This window comes from Beta vulgaris, chromosome 3, assembly GCF_026745355.1.
Source record: "Beta vulgaris subsp. vulgaris cultivar EL10 chromosome 3, EL10.2, whole genome shotgun sequence".
In the NCBI taxonomy this organism is placed as follows: Eukaryota; Viridiplantae; Streptophyta; class Magnoliopsida; order Caryophyllales; family Amaranthaceae; genus Beta; species Beta vulgaris.
Genome location: NC_079204.1, coordinates 680,149 through 696,676, shown reverse-complemented (window position 1 = coordinate 696,676; position 16,528 = coordinate 680,149). Strand labels below are relative to the sequence as shown.

At 34.1% G+C, this 16,528-nt stretch overlaps 1 long non-coding RNA gene across 3 annotated transcripts; it reads right to left on the bottom strand.

The window, feature by feature from the left end:
• Positions 1 to 1,380: 1,380 nt before the first annotated feature.
• LOC104887904 (uncharacterized) lies at positions 1,381 to 11,163 on the bottom strand. Of its 3 annotated transcripts, XR_002039449.2 has the most exons (5): positions 11,029 to 11,163; positions 10,810 to 10,880; positions 5,494 to 5,582; positions 3,933 to 4,013; positions 1,381 to 1,711 (listed from the first exon to the last, which is right to left on the bottom strand). It is a non-coding gene; the product is annotated as an uncharacterized LOC104887904 (long non-coding RNA). The 3 variants fall into 3 exon arrangements; XR_789394.3 differs by lacking the exon at positions 1,381 to 1,711 and having other exon boundaries at positions 3,387 to 4,013; XR_007272353.2 differs by lacking the exons at positions 1,381 to 1,711; positions 11,029 to 11,163 and adding an exon at positions 10,949 to 10,991 and having other exon boundaries at positions 3,387 to 4,013.
• Between the last annotated feature and the right edge of the window lie 5,365 nt (positions 11,164 to 16,528).

Here is a 16,528-nt window from a genome sequence, read left to right as displayed (position 1 = left end):
TAGCCTCGCAGCACTCAAGCACTTTCTCGCACAAGCACAGGCGAGGAGGCAAAGAGCTGCTTGCGACTCGCGAGCCAGGTCGCACTTCGCGACGCTGCGCGATCGCCAAGCAGAAGAAGCGAAGAGGCAGAACGTCGCTCGCGACTCGCGACCTGGGTCGCACCTCGCGACGATGCCCAGTCGTGACTCGCGAGGATGTTCGCGGCTCGCGATTTTCTTCCTGTTCTTTCTGCGGTTTTGCGTGGCTTCACGTATTGACGGTTTGTCAATGTGTTGGTTCAATTTCTCAGAAACAATTGAGCATTAGTATATATATGATAACTCTCATATATATATGATGAATAGGATGAAGAAAAATTATTTCTCTCATTTGCATAAGAATCAAAAGTTCATCATTCTTACAAATATTTCTCCCTTTCACTCATTTGACAAATCTCATAACGAGCGTGATATTTGTTGTTCTTCTTTGTATCTCGAAAGTGAATTTCTTGCAACCCGTGCTCAGTGTAGGGTAGGAATATTGCTTTCGGGAAAGTGTCCCAACACGCATAGAAGATTCTAAGTTCATCAAGTATTCATCTTCATCACTCCTTTTATATATTCTAACATAATTTATTATCAAAGAATGTCCATAAGTGGGGACTGTTTCGGTGTCTGCAAACCACGTGTAATGATTCTTGGCAATAGGTTAGCTTCAAGAGAATATTCAGTATTCACTCGCTTACCTTTGCCACCCAAAAGATTCTTCCCATACTACGAGAGAGTTGCTTACTGCAGTCTACGTACAGTGCAAATGAGTTGTAAATTTGATCATGTTTACAGATTGGTTTTCAAATTGGATCTAATCAAGCAACTCCTGAATCGGATTAAAACTGGTGGAAATTCAGATTTGATTTGGACTTATTTTCGAATGGATTAGTATTGGATCAAATTCAACCGAAAATTAAATTTACGCTACTTTAAAATGGCAATAGGCTTGTTGATGCAACAGTTTATCATGCTTCACAGGGCGAACTTCACCTATTTTTGAGCTATTGAATTAGGCGATCCGAAAATCCATTTTTTTTTCACTCCCCTTTCCCTATTAGGGAAAGAACCTGGATCTATTGTTTTTTGAAATGAAATATTTACGAAACCGCCATAAATAGCATAGTATTCACAAGAGATTCCTAGTTCTTATTCTTAAGCCAGAACCTAAGAGGGTTTAGTTGATCCATGATTTACCTTTAATTTGTTTCAAGAAAAGAAAATCATATATATATCGATCAATTCCTTCTTTCTTTTTCGTTAGATTCTTTTCCGATCGAGGTATATGAACCCTAGGACCTAGGTGTCTATTCATGAATACGAAAATGTGCTTATTTTCATACATTGATGATATGCAATGCCAACCAACTTAATTGATCAAGCTTCCAAGACTTGTTGTCGAATTATGATTATCAATAAGTACCTATACCCGAAACCGACAAAGGTAGGTAGGTAAAGAATACCTAAGGGAGCGAGACAACTCTCTCTAAGGAACTCGGCAAAATAGCCCCATAACTTCGAGAGAAGAGGTGCCCCCTCACAAAGGGGGTCGAAGTGACCAGGCCCGGACGATTGTTTACCAAAAACACAAGTCTCATCATACTTCATTATACATACACACAGTATTAGAAGTATCACATGAAAGGAAGAATTCTTCTAGATCTAAGACGTTCCATAATTTTACCTACAATAGGAGAGATCCAATTATTAGTGGAAAATTATTTACTAAAGAAGGAAGAAAGATTAAAATTAATGAGAAGCTAACTAAGTGCTGTTGAAAAGCTAGATAGGCATGTGGTGGGGATGCTGATTTAAGCAAGTGTGTGCTGTGGCTTGTGGGTGAGCAAAAATTAACCAACAGCTTTTGCGTTAAGTGTGCATGACGTAGGAAACATTAAATACATTATTTGCCACTAACAAATATTATGAGGAGTATTATACATACTGTAGACAGTGTAGAGTAACGCAATTCTTATTAACTTTTTTTTTCCCTTTTCAAAACCCATGGTAAGATAAATTTCCTCCGGACTATCCTCGTACAAGGCTACTATCAACAAGTCCCAAACCCCCTCCCCCCAAGCGCCCAATAATATTGAAATTTTTGCTTCTACCAAAATTTAAACTTTGGTTTCCCATGTGAAAGAGTGGCGGATCTAAGATTTTTATATAGGGTGGACCGAATTTATTGATTAATTTCTTTGAAAATGATGTATAGATCACTCATAAGTCAAATATGTAAGTTACTTATAGATATTTTGGATCATGGGGTGGGCCGAGACCTGGGTAAAAAACCCCCTAAATCCGCCCCCCGGAAAGATAGGAAGTCATATCATTAGACTCGAAGGTTCTTGATGGCAATTGTTATAACCTGTGCTCTATAAGGTTTCCATTATGTTGGGTTTTTGGGTAGGGGACCAAAGACAACTTTCTTAAGATCAATTTCATACCAAACTTTCTTTTAAGTTTAAACCATATGATTATATATATCATATTATCATGTATTTGTCAATCAGCTTTATGGTGCACCCTACTCTTTGATGAATTATATGTGCTGCACCAGCTCATAATATAGATTAATTAAGATTATGTTTTGTAAGTGTTAATTATCTAGGTTGATTTACAACCATGTATATAGTTGTGCTGTTATGTTCAATCATTTGATTTTGTTAACCATTTAAATAGTTGACTTTCCCAAAATTGTCTAGTGGTAGCCTGGTAGGACGCTTAAGGACAACTGATTTTGACTCTCTTTGATTTGGCTACCAAATTTGGCAATAATATTGTGAAACATATTTTTTTTCATTCTTATAATTTGTATTTTAAGGGAAGCCCATTATGAAGTAATGCAAATATTCCATTGAATATTAAGTAAGATACATATAAACTAATAAATCGGAATTGTCGTTAATTTTGTTTAATTTAGTAATTCATTATGTATTTGTTAGACTATCACTAGTTATATTATTTATGTTTAGAGAGGGTTCAAAATAAAATCAAGGTGATTGTTTAGTTACATCAAAATTAAGAGAATGTTTGGGATAACTTGCTTCTAATACAAAAAACAGATATGACTATATCAAAAACCATGTACAAATTGGATGGTTAAAGCAACCCACAAGGCCCAACATCTACAAACTCCTCTAAACCCTCCTCCTTCCATTCCTTGCAAGAATGAAGAAGTGAACCAAGCACTAGGACTTCGCAATCGGAGTTGGCTACTACCAAGCCATATTGGATACGGCATGTAACTATTTAACTATTAGCCGTTTACTAAAATGTGGTAATATCAGCGGTTTGTGCTGTCTATTTACAGATTTAGGAACGCAAAAAAGCCAATGAAAATAGTCATCTAAAAATAATTTTCTCAAACAATCCGTACCCATATATTATAATGAAAGACAAGTCATTACGATATTCAAATTAGCCCTTTTTGACTCGAAGAGATCTACCCAAAAAAAAAACCTTAATGAGGGTTATTTGACCCTTTCTTGCATCAAAGAGCTAACAAACTGAATGTCAGCGCTAAGATCATAAACAATTGTTTTCTACAAGAAATTGAAGGGCATTAAACCCATTAAAACTCCATTTTCACAAGCTTCTGTTTTTGTCATCAGACTATCAGTATGACAGTATCACACTTTCCAATATGGGAGGAGAAGGAAAGGGAAAGATAATACTTCTTTCTTTATCATCTTTCCATCTTAAATCAACTCTAATTCTTCTCCAATTTTGTAAGTATATTACAACTCTTCAAATGAATGGAATTCCACTTCTTTATCATTCTCCTTGACTAAATTTTTTTTTTCCAGTATGCAACTTAATCCACAGCACAAGCTTAGTTTAAGAAAAAGAATTTAACCACTAAGTAGTCCATTAGTCCATTTAATTATTGCAACATGACTCACCAGAAAGGTGATGGCTGCATTGCTAGCCATGACCACCTGCTAGCATTGGCTGCTCTATTTTAATCCAGGGAGAAGCATTTCCTGCATAGAAAAGTATAGACATATTACGCCAAGAAAATGAGAGTTTTTCCGTTATCTCAGTTGGTAAAATCTTGTAAAGTGGTACCCAAGACCTCAGATGGAATCTCGTCTATATCATTTCCCTTTGTAGCTCTTTACACGGGGATAGAAAACAAAGTGAAAATTATAAACGCTCTTCGATCTGGTGCTTTGGGTCTAATCCAAATCAACAAGAAATTATAAATACTTACAATTGCATATACACTATACAGTGTCTATTTTAAGAAACACCCACATTTTTCTTGCAAAAAAGCGAGAAATTTGACTCTCAAGGATGCCACTTAAGGATCTAATCCAAGTCATAAAGAAATTACATGAACAAGTTTCTTGCAGAGACGTATCATAAAAGCTTGGAGGCAATTTAAAGGCTCCACCAAAATCACATTAATTAATCAATTAAAAAGCTTAAATTAGAAAGATTACAAGTAAATTATAATGATGTTGACTTGGCCCATATTTTAGTATATGGACATTGAGGTGGAAAAGAGATCCTACAAGTATCATATTCTGAATTCCTATATCTAATCAGCAAAGATTTCCATTAATAGTTCTATTCAAGTACTCAACTAATTCCATCTCACATGTTTATCACAATAAACGAAATCCAACATAACAATTCCACCTAATTACTCAACTAAATTTATTCGACAAAATAACTAATTAGTAGTTATTAGGCAGGCTTCCAGATTATCCTAGATAATCTTCCAGAGAATCATATCAGCAAATAAATCACAAGAACAAAACAAACACGCCATAGGAAATCAGTGCGTTACACGACATATCATTATGAAATTTTACAGAATACATACAGAACAGGCAGGATCTTCCTAGACTGTAAAGAAAGTTCATTTTGCATATTATCTTAAGTAACAATGCCAATAGCTGTAATACACATCAGCACAGTATTGACAGTAATAATGTGTTCGAGCTTGAAAGGGTCAGTCCATATTCTATAAAGATGAATGGCATTAGTATAAAGATAAACTCTTTTTAATTCATTACCCCACCATTACCTTACCCACTATGTTCACAGTGTGCATCTATAATCCAATAATGAGAACCAACCACAGATACTCCTATGTTTTACTTTTTTGACGGGTATACAACTATGCCCTTACTTGACGTTGTTGGATTAATCTCAAATTCTCAATGAATATATCAAAATATCAACTTCTCATAAATTTTTATATTAGAAAGTTGAAGATATTAACGATCAATGTCGTGTGGTGGCAAGTGCTAAAGTCAAAGTATTGTAAATACTGAGAAATCAGAAATGGCAGAAATAGATTCTACCAGGTTCACACATGAATTACAAGGAAAAGCACTAATTGCACTGCAAAGAACTTTATTTTCTCAGATTAACAAAACGTTCCGTAGAAAGTACATATGCTAGTTATCCAGGAACAGTAAATAAACAAATGAAGAGCGAATATCTATGTACCATGTAAGCTCTACGAGCTAGGATTTATAGTAAGATGAGATTTTATTCCAGGAGATCCAAAAAGAGTTCTAATTGACCTGATGTATCACCTGCAGAAATAGATAGATAGACATCAATAACTCTGTCAGTCACAGGCTCACAGCAGTAAATATACATATATTCAAAATCCACACACACAAAACCACAAAACCCCAAGATACTTTAAATAGCCAAAACCATAAATTGACCATTATGCAAATTCAAATTAAACAGCAATAAAGATATGAAATCAGACATGAATTCTTTTAGCAAATACACTAAAATCTCAGATGAGCTTCTAATGCAAAACAGGATGAATCTTCAGCTTCTGGGGTGACATGAGAGAGCTTTTGTAACTAGTTCCTCTATCACAAACTAGACGCGTGCCTACATCCAACACTACATTGACACATCTCAGACACTCAGAAAAACATCTCAATTTCCCAATCTTGTTGACTTTTGATTTTCAGTACAAGCTGATTTAGCTGCTTTAATTATGAATTATGATATAAATTGTTATCAAGACAAAGTTCCTCATAGAAAAGACGAGTAGATTCTACTATCTTTTGGTGTATGTTTTATTAATTCTGCTAAGCAGCATGATTCTAATTTCCAGATACACTGGATACCAACCACTTGAAGTCCATGGTACAGTAAATTATATGTTACTTTCAGTAGCACCCATGAAAAACAAGGACCGTATTAATTTACACAAATGATAAAGGACACAGAATCTTATCATTGGAGTCTCCATCACAAAGTAAGCACCTAACTGCTACTTGAGAAACACTTGGTTAATATATCCAACCATCATTAAGGGAAAACAATAATTTATCACATCCATATCAAGCGATTAAGAAAACTCAGAATGATACAATTCACCAATTTGTCGTTTTCCACGGAATACTTTAAATCCCACTTTTTTATGGTTTGTTAACAACAGATTGGTTAAACATGTCAAAACCAGACTACTCTTTCAGGAGTCAGGACTGAAGGTTTGGAAAGCAACTACACAAAAGAAGGTAGAAAGTTAGATGGTGGAGAAGAAGCTAAGTGGTTTAAGATGTACCGTCTATATTGACACCCTTATGTTACTTATAACCCAATAGGCTAACCAAAAAGTACAAGGAAGGAAATTATGAACACTGTATACCAGTATACACAAGCAAGTAGCAAAGAATAAAGCGGAAGCAGTACAGTAATTATAAAATGCTAATGGGAAAACTGTTATCATGCAACTAAACTAAAATAACATAGACAAAGACACTACCAGCATAGCAACCAGGCAACAAGGAAACAAAGATTATAGTGCCAGCAAAACTGGGACATCTAGATCCTTTTCTGCGTGGGTCTACAAGGACACTGACTGCTCAAGATTAAACCAAGACACTAACGACATCAACACGTACTGTATACAATAACAAAAAGAGCTTGAACAATCAGGTTCTGCCCTAATTTAGGCCCCCTCAAAAAAGAAAATAATGCAATTGGACTATTACATCACAAAGAACTTAATCTTCCAAAACGTTATGATTAATGTTTCGTCACACATAGGAAATTCATTCGGCAGAACAGTTGTGGCACTCAAATGATAACTTGATATAGATGTTATGTCACAGAAAGTAATTAGTTGATAAGTCAATGAGAAGCACAAACCAGAGATGGTGTTATGAACTTTTTTCTGAATGTAACGACACCTCGCATCTAAATGTCGACAGTCACTTTACCAGCTCATTGACTAACTCAAACGGCATTTATCAAGGTTGTCCGGATTAGGATCCTAATTTAGATTGGTGAAGTACTCATGATTCGATTTCAAGATCAGAATCACCAGTTAAATCCTAAAAGTACCTTTTAACACACAAATTTGAACATAATTAAACCAAAATCTCTGAAAACAAATACGTTAGAAAAAATCCCAGAGATGAAATTTCAAAAAGAAAAATGGAATTTTATGATTACGTAGCTAATACATATACTTATATCAATTATCATGTTTGGTATATGCACCAGTAGAGGAAAAAAAAGCAAAAAAAATAAACTTGGGATCTCAAATGATTCTATTCAACATCCTATACGATCCAAAATATGTTACTCTAATTCTGAAACATCCTACTGTTATTCTACTGAGCACTTGATCCTTGTGATCATGTTCATCTTTGTGACCCTTGTTCTATAGTAATTTCTCTAACAAACTCTGTGTTGTTCATTGTAATCTTATTAACAATGGTACGCATGAAATGAATGGCAAAATCTACAAGCTTCATAACCATTCATCAAATACCAACTATTCAGTGATATTAAACAGGCATGACATCAATGTTGTTATGACACTCAGATGGATTGATTAATCAGGAGTTCAGGATCGTACCAACTTCATTAAGAAATTATATATTGGCCCATTTTTTAATCACTTTTCTGTACGGTGCTTTCTCATCTTGTATCAAGTAGTTAGAAAAAGATGTACTCCCACAATATCTTTCCCAGTTCTCTAGCCTCTTTATTGAGGTGCTGTTCTGTCATCTCATAGGCTCAAAAAGATCATAATCTTCCAAGTACTCTACTATATTCCTTGATACATGCAGCAAATGATGCAAATAATTTATCTGATAGCTTTTAAAGATAGATACCAGATATAGCCCCTGATGAATAATGCCTCACAAAAGCAAGCAATTGACAAGGTTAGATCAGTCCCAAGGTTTACTTTACGAAATTCCAAACCTTATCTTGTTTCTTTATTGACAACTACAAGGCCACAAATACTACTTCTGTTTCAAAATACTTGACACACTTCTCTTGTCAGACTTGCCAACGCATAACTTTAACTATTAATATCTCTAATTTCCTAGATGTAAAAATTATAAAAAGTTGACTAGTAAAATGATTTGCAAACAAAGGATATTCTATGTTCAGCTACCTTTCTATTAGAAATAAAAAGACCTGTGTTAAAAAGGCTCACTACTAACGCGATTTTTCGGCCCAATATCTACTGTTTAAGTTGTCAACTTGGGCATGCTTGAAACCATCATTTGTCAACTTGCTGGGCCTGTCAAGTGGAAAGCCCACCAAACACCAGCACACATAAGTTATCATGACTCATGTGAATCAGGCCAATTTTTAGCACATAATAGTAATTTATGAATCTAGTTTAATCATCTTACATATAAGCCAATCATGTAGAATAAAATGCAAGTCTGTCCACCACAAATCACAATAGGGGTTTTGCTTTAATACAACTTCTTTCAAGAACTAATAAACTTGCCAAGGATAGGAATTAAACAGGAAAAAAAATCAAGTACAGTTATAAGCTTTTTCAGTGTAAGTGTACTGCAATCGATGATAAGCCCATTTCAGTGCTAAGGAATTCCAGTTTTGGTGAATGAAAGACTATCTAAAATCAACCCAATTCAAGAATGACTACAATAAACAACTTGAGATAGAGACTGAAGTTTCCTTCAAAGTTCCACAAGTCAAAAAGAATCATCCTTTGAGAAATCAGAAGACTTGATCCCGAAATGCCATATATTGCTGATAGAGAGCAATAATTTCGAAAAGTAAAGCAGGAAAGAAGTGGGATTTTAAACAAAGGTAAAGAGTTGAAACAGTTGTCTTATAGAGAACAAAGGAATTCAAGCAAAGCATACGATCAAGATTCATTTTGCAACATTTTAAATTCATGGCTTCACGCGACAGCCATATTATTTGGGCATCATTCACCATCCACAACAACAAACGCGACAGTTTGTCTGAATTTTAGGCATGATAGGAATTTCTGCATAGTGAAACTCGCACTGTCCTCAATTTGTAATGCATGCAGACCTATTTGTTCAAGACCCTAAACATGATTATGGCCAAAAACATTCTCGATTAGTAAATAAAAGAGAAAGAAAAAAGAAACAAACTCTAAGGGAATGCACATCGATATCACTACATGTATGCTCCCCTCACTCCAAATTTTTCATTTAGTCCTTGTACTTCCGTTACCTACAGCGTGCAGAAATACTTCAGCATTTCTACACCAACACATGAGTTAGAAAATAACGATTAATGTCGCAAACAATATTTGATGTTACATTGAGATTTCTAAGTTGTTTACACTTCTGATTCATTTTGAGTAGAAGTAGTTGTTGCATATTGACTTAAAATTGGAAATAACCTTTCTATTATCCAAGGGTCACCATATGTTGTATATTTAAGCCCACTTCCTGAAAGGCAAGAACTTATTCAGATATATAGGGATAATGTTGTTGTTTTTGACGTAATCTGACATACTTAACTGCCAATTATTATTGCCAAATTTTGCATCGAACCTATTTCCTCCCAATCATTCATCTATAACTAATATGCTTAGGGGATTTCAAGAGTTATACTTATTCATTCAATTCTTAGTTGCCTAACACACTATTAGTGACAAATAGATCCCTACTTTATCATTTCTTTGTACTCATGCTATCATCATCTTTCTCCTCATATACTTTTTACTTTTGGCACAATTAGCTATTTAGACTTTTTCTCCCAATCAATTTGCTTCCTTTCCCACCAAAGTAGCTTATCTTACCATCGTTGCTTTATCCTTAAAGCAAATAACTTTGTCATGCAAAGAACATAGAAAATAATCAAACCTACTATTCCTTTATATTAGTTAATGTGTGCAACACCTAGTCCAACATTCAATTCATGGTATGTAAAAAAACCAACTCAACAATCATACAAAAGCTAACAATTGCAAAGTCATGATGCATCTGCACGACCCGAAAATCCGAAACAACCAAAATAAGACTCCCAATTTCAATCCCACAACTATAAAATGGATAGAGAAAGGACACCATGAGATTGATAATATGGCAAGGCATCTTGATGGTATCAATTATTGCCCCTTAGAAACCTTATTTTACATCAATCATGGAAATCTTAGCTCACCACCCTATAGTAAATTTTGGGTTAGGGAGAACAACACTAAATTTAGGGTGTGTCGTCTTCACCTGAATTTATCTTAACTAAACTAATTAGACCTAATTAGACCAGACTCTAATTTTACATTATGTTTACACCTAATTGGCCTTAATCAGACCTAATTAAACCTACTCGGCTCCGAAACTTTTTTTTAAGGTGAAGAGAACCTACCCTAATAAATTTCTAACTTTTACCAACAAACACCACCCAATAAAAACACACACACAAACATACAAACATAACAAAACGAATCAAAAAAAAGAGTACCAACATGTTGCTACTTGGATTTAAAAACACGTTAAAACAGCAATAAGCTTCAAACATGAAATGAGATAATTATAATACCAAATTGAACATTGAGATTCCATGAAGGGAAGAAGGTGAAAATCCACAATCCGCAGCATATGAAATTAAACCTACAATTAGAGAAAGTATAAGTGTATAACATAGTAGTACTACATGATATTAGTGTCCGAAAAATTACCACAAGTAGCAAACCATTGATTCAATTAAATATTGTAACTGGCATTGAAAATTCTGAATATAAAAGAATGGTAAACTTACTAACAAACAAACATATCTGGAGACTGGAGGGTTAATCTGTTATAAATGATTTTGAAGAGAAGTGGAGGAAATGATAGGGAGTTTGGAAAGAGGGTTTATTTAGGTGAACAATCAAGTATCCACCGTCGATAGAAGTGATTAATTCACTAGCTCCACTGCTCTATCTAAGAGTAAAAGACTGGTCAATAATTTTTTTCAATTCTTAAAGGTTAAGGATCGAACTCCACACTAATTGGTTAAGAGAAAAGTGAGCAACCACTATGTCAAGACCACTTAGTTAGTTTTGAAAGAGGTTAAAAAAAAGTACTTTACCCAATTTATCATTAGAATTTAAATTAGGAGGAATTGTTCATAACATAACTCAACACTAGCAGATGGATTTAGGTGATACCTAGGTTTTATTAAAGAGATGATATAAAATGGTTATATCTTTTAAGAGTTATGTGATTTGGTGGTAATCTGGTAAAACGATGACTTTCTCATGTAAACGGTAAATGTTTTTAGATCATACCAAGAAAATAATTTTATAATTAAAAATAAATAAAAGTTTGTACAATCTGGTAAACTTTTGACATGGCCTGAAACTGACCTGAAAGAATGTGAATTGCAGACATATTTGGTTGGAAAACTATGTCTTATAAACGAGAAATACAATTCATTTTTTTTTATTAGAAAATTAAGTCAGCCCAAGGACTAACCCTTACAAGGCTACTAGCCTGCAGGAAACACCAACATATTGACTGGTAAGGCATGCATAGCATGCACGAGAAATACGATTCATGTTCCTAGTCCATTCCTTTTTGTGGGGGTGTTGGCAATATGAGACTAAATTTAAACTTTATAGTAATTTACGCATTTGTATGTTTTTACTATTTTCATATACTATATTAACCATCTTTGATGAATCATACATATGAGGAAAAACAATCATTTGAAAATCTTGTTCATATGGAAGCTTCTTTAATTCGTCTCAATATATATTTTCATATGTCAACTTTTTATAATTTAGATTATTTTGAATTTGAAATATCTATAATGGAAATCCGATATAGGCAAATGCAAAAATAAAAAATGTTTAGTTTAAAAGGATAAAGAGGAAGTACTATATACAAGGATCGGGTTTGTTGTAATAGAATTAGGAGTAAATTCTTAAGTGTTTTGGAGAACACCTAAATCTATATATTCCCAATCACAAATTTTATATTTTTTTAATTGTTAATTTCACAATTCATCGAGTGAGTAAAATAGGACATGTGAAAAAAAAATTGAGACGGGGCACTTTATTGTAGATACTCCTAAGAATAAGATAGATGTTTTGTAGCTAGATTCATCAAAACATATACCGTACAGTGGGGTGTATCATATCTCCAAGCTTATTGTGTTTGCTTGTTGCTCATTTTGAGAGCTCTAAGATGAGCAACATTCGAGATTTGAGACTAAAGAAGTTGGCTAATTCTCCGACTTTCAGGCAGAAGGCCATGAAAATCTCACCAAACTCATTCTAGGAAAAATCATTTTTCGTATTTCTCTTGCCTAAAGTGAACCTTCTTATTATAATAAAATAAAAATAAAAAAAAAGATGAGCAAATTTAAGCAATAAACAAAACAAAAAGCATTATACAATACACCCGAATGTACTCCCTCCGTCCCATATTATAGTGCTTCTTTCCTTATAAGGTGTCCCAAAATATAATTCTTGTTTCCATTTTATATTCCACACATTTCCATGATTTTCCTAGAAAAATTGTGCCACCATTATTTTTTTGCTTCTTGGAAATCGTTTTTTGCTTTGGTTTATCAACTCAAAGGTTGAATGAGTCATGCATTTAATTCTCTTTCACCACTTATGGTCATTCTCTCTCCTAAAATCAGCTTTTCCCCATAACATTTATTTTCAATACACAAAAACTCTTTACATTTCTCTTAGATTCTATTTACCTTAATAAACGTGAAAAAACAGAATCAGTCACTATAATATGGGACGGAGGGAGTATAATATAAAGTGCATAAATTCATATTCAATCATTTTTCAACTTTAGTGTTTCAACTCCTAAATTTCACAAAATGTCATCCTTTAAAACATTTGTAAAACGGGATATCATCAACTCTCATAGTTACAATTATAATCAGACGAAAACCCTTCAATGAAAAAAAAAAGTCGAGGATATTACAGGTTCTTCACGTATTTTGTTTTTCATTGATGGGCAATAACACGAATCTAGCCCGGCCCAAAAAAGATCATGGTGCGGCCTCTTGTTATTTAAGCCCATCCTCGTGCAAAAACATGTTATTGGACAAGAAACTTAGTAACGACCCATTTGCCAAGAATGTGATTTTATAAATTTACTATATTTTCAAATATGTCCCTTCTTCATAAATTTTCAGAGCACCTAATATCATCCTTTAAAGTGGGAAAAACAATTTTTTTTTTTAAGAAAGAGATACTAGGAGGTGGACAATATATAAATATGAACATTGACTTGAGACTTTGCTTTCGAAATTCCATATAAGTCAATTTAATATTATTATCATTTACAAAAATTATTAAAAGAAACTGTCTAAGTTTAATATAAAAGTAGACCTTGTCATTAAATGGATTAAACTAGTCACGGAAAGAAATTAACCGAGTCATTATTGGGCTAATTCTCTTTTTAATATTGGACTTATCATTGCCTAATTTTAATATTAAAGTAGATTGTCTCTTATAAAACAAACTCTACAATCTATTATCGAGTGCCATATGAGTCTAAACTCCTAGTAGCTTCTAGCACATTTTATTAAAAGAGACGGTCTACTTTTAATATAAAAGTATACCTAATTACCAAATGAATTAAACTAGTCACTGAATGAAATCAAACTAGTCATATTAGACTAAATTTATCTTTAATATAGGTTTTGTCATTGCCTAATTTTAATTTTCAAAATAGACGGTCTCTCCCAAGACTAACTCTATACTCTATTTTCGTCTCACACAATACATAATTTTTTTTATTGTGATGATAATGTGAAGTTATAAATATCTTAGTTCCATCGTGCATGTACTGAGTTATCAAGCTTCCATTGTCATTGATTTTTGGATGTAGCCAGATTCATACCGTAAGCTATATCGCCTATATGACCGGATTGTTGGTATTTCACTTTTCATTCTTCCAACAAACAACATAAAATTATAATCTGGCTTGAAAATGGTATATATTTCCCTCAAAAAGAAAATGGTACATACTTATATATAGAGTTGGAGAAAATTGATCCAATTCGACAATTAGATTTAAATCTACCTTAAAATTAATGGATGAGGGTTAAGATTTCAATCATAGGATTGACCCAATCAATCCATTTAATCAAGAAAATAACGGTTTTTTCACCAGGTATCCCTGTACCTTATCAAAATTCATGGAGTACCCCTAATTTTAAAAAATGCACTAGGTACCCCTTACAATTTAATAAAAAGCAATAAATGTCTTTACTCATTGACGGCGTTAACTTGGCGTTAGTGTGTTACTATACTGCAATGCCCTCATTAAGGCGCTAGAACAAAAAAACCTTCGGAAAAAAACCCCTCCAAATTCCAATCATCTTCCCTCTTCCTATGTTCTTCTGCCTTCGACTGGGTTGGCAAAAAAATTCAAAAAAAAATTGTGGGAGTGAATTAATCTGGGCATAAATCAAAATACTTGCACTTCGAACTTGACGCGAAGAAGGTATTCGTCTTTGGGTAAGCGAAAGAAGTCAGCTCCCAGGTTTTAGGGTCATCTCTTCAAAATTTCGCAAAGGTAAGGTTTTGTAACTCCTATTTTTCAGTTTTTTGCATTATTTAGTTGTTAATGATGAATGGGTATGTTTTTTTATGTTCATCCATGCTATAATTTCATAGTTTCTGTTTAGGGTTCTTTGCTTCACAATTATGTTCCTTTTTTTTTTCCTGTTTTAGCTATTTTTTGCATGAATTTCGTATAAAATTGAATGGGTGTCTATATTTTGTTCATGTATGCTAAAATTTTGTAGCTTAATATTTAGGGTTCTCTGCATTCACAATTTTTTTTGTTTTATTTGTTTGATTGCGAAATAGGATGAAGGAAGGAATGTAGTTGTTGTGTGATTATAAGGTTAAAGAGTTTGATATGAGGGTGGAAGATGTAGACTTAACTAGTATTATGGATTTGCTGAATGACATACATGATGAATCTTTCAAGCAAGATGTGTGGTTGCCTGAAATTTTTAGAGTTTATTATAAGCATCCAAAGGACCAAAAAATTAGTGGAGTTGTATGATGATTCACATCTTTCAAATATGTGGGGTGGGTTTGTGAAATGGACATTATTGAGGTATTCATAGAGGAGACCCATAGTAACGTAACCCCTTAGGTTTGTGTTGAAATTAATTAGTGAAAGGCTTGAGGGAAGCAAAGAAAAATGTACATTGAGGCTGAGAAACTTAAAAAGATTGCTGAAGAAAAGGAGATAGAGAGGGAGGAATGGAGAAAAAGACATGAAGAAGAGGAAGCTTTGAGGGAATTGGAGGATATTCGAAAAGAATTAAACATCGCAACGCATTGACTGCAAGGGTTGTCCCCAAGCCTCTGCAATTCCATGAAAAGATGTAATTCATTAATCACCAAGAGCCTATCTGGTGGGGTCCGCCACATCCAGTTTGTTCACCTCCAGTGCTCTTTTTTTCTTCTTTTCAACAATACAACTCTCCTGCCTTCACATGTTGTCCCTCGTGCTCTCACTCTCAACTCTTTTCGTTCCCACCTTTGGAAGATTATCTTCTTCCATGTGCATATTGTCTCTAATTACCCGGCTCCACTTCTTCTTATTCGAAGCTTGCTGCGGCTAAAATATTTGATTATTTTCTCCACCTGCATTGCACATGGGGAGAGAGGGGTTATCCTCCCTGGTTACTGTTAATGGATAGATACCCAGAGCACTTGTATTATTATCCTTCTCCAAGCTCTCCCGCAACATCAGTACATCTAGATTATTCCCTGCTACCCCCTACCTCGCATTCAAATTTTCAGCTATATTCTTTTCCCTTTCTTTCTCCTTCAAATCCACCTGTTGAAGTCTGTTTGCCATGTCATTGACATGTCCCTTCACCACATATTGTTTCACTTCTTTCGGTTTTGTTACAAATAGAGTTCTCGCACAGTTCGACATTGAATAATCCTTCCCCATACAATCTTCTATTTTCACCTGCTTCTATGGTGATGCTTTAAGCCACATATCAAACTTCAATACTGGTGGATGAATATCCTTATTATCATCACAATCTTTAACCCTATGTCCTATCAATCCACAAACAAAACAAAATAGCGGTGGTTTTTCGTATTTCACATCAAACATATCCTCCATTCTTCCCATCATCTTTAGTTTCACAGATTTGATTAGTGATTTTCTCACATCAATCAGCACCCTCAAACGAATAGATTTGTCAATAGTACGCATGGAGTTCATGTTGTCCATTTTCACAAACAATCTTATCTTGTTTACCACGCACT